We start from the raw sequence: 1,435 nt of genomic DNA, 5'->3' as shown, positions 1-1,435 counted from the left end.
GGGGGAATTGGAAGAGGAGCAACCTGACCACTAGGGGATCTAGGTGGGAGTATAGGTTGCAGAGAGATGGTATTAACCAAGATATGATTGGAGCAGCTAAGGAGGAGGTGAGCCCTGCTCGTCTTAAAAATAACAGCGTCTAAATGCACTGAGTGCCTGTGACGTTCCGGGCACCACACCAGTACCTTAAGACCATCATGTCTAAGCCCCCCACAGTCCTGTAAGGGAGGGGGCATTCTCCTCCCTTGTTATTGTCACAGAAGTGGGGATTGAGGCTCAGAGAGGCTCACTGACTCACCTGGTGTCACACAGCTAGTGAGCAGCAAAGCCAACATCTGAACCCAGGATGCGGGACCTCAAGGCTCATTTCTATTTCTAAACCACCTTTCTGGGCCAGAAGGCTCCAAGGTTGTGGCCGGGAAGACACGGGAGGGGCCTGAGCTGAAGGACAAGATTGGGCTGGCAACACGAGAGGAAGCGATACAGACACGCTGAGAGGTGACATCGACAGAGGGGCCTCTTTTCATTTGGTCAATGCTGGTCGGCTCGGTGGCTATGGTAACTGCCAGGTGTGACCAGGGCATGGGGGCCTGTGCTGGTGTCGTCCGTTTACCTCCTCACCTTTTCCCATCACTCTCTGGCCAGGAGGCTCACCTGTGCGCACTCTGTGTTTTATGGCCGGCGGGTTCTGGTTAGGTGTGGCCAGTGGGGAGCTTTAGCAGGATTGGCGGGGGGCGGGGGGAAGGATGTAAACAATCTTCTGCCTCCCTCTACCCAAGGCCATGGCCCTGGGAAGTGGCCCCTGCAGATGGGTCTCTCCTCAGGTTCTGGTTGTTGCTTTCCCCTCATGTCTCTGGGTTTTGAGGTGATAACAGACCCCCTGTGTCGGGGCACTGGGTTCCCTCCACCTGGCCCATGCGTTGTTAACAGAACACTCCTTTCCGATGACCCTGTTTCATTGTGTCCCCATTTCTTCTTCGGATCCTGACCAGGACAGACCTCCATTCGTTCACATTTACTCATTCTGCACTTTCTAAGCCTGGATCGCAAAAGGGGGCCCTCGTGGGTTGAATTTGGCTGCCACACATGCTTAACTGATTCATGCAAACGAGTCTGCAACCTTCCGCCATGGGGAGAGTTCACATACGTAGATGTTCACGTAGAAGTTTAGATCCGTCTATAGGAGGCCTTTTTTCATGGCAATTCTCAGCCAGCATAGAGGAGCTGATGCTTCCGTTGCCTTTTTAGAAGGTGGCCTGAGCCCTAACCGGTTTGGCTCAGTGGATAGAGCGTCGGCCTGTGGACTGAAGGGTCCCAGGTTCGATTCTGGTCAAGGGCATGTACCTTGGTTGTGGGCACATCCCCAGTAGGGGGTGTGCAGGAAACAGCTGATCAATGTTTCTAACTCTCTATCCCTCTCCCTTCCTCTCTGTAA

The sequence above is a fragment of the Myotis davidii genome, unplaced genomic scaffold (genome assembly GCF_000327345.1).
Source record: "Myotis davidii unplaced genomic scaffold, ASM32734v1 scaffold827, whole genome shotgun sequence".
Lineage (NCBI taxonomy): Eukaryota > Metazoa > Chordata > Mammalia > Chiroptera > Vespertilionidae > Myotis > Myotis davidii.
Note: the sequence above shows the minus strand (reverse complement) of the source record.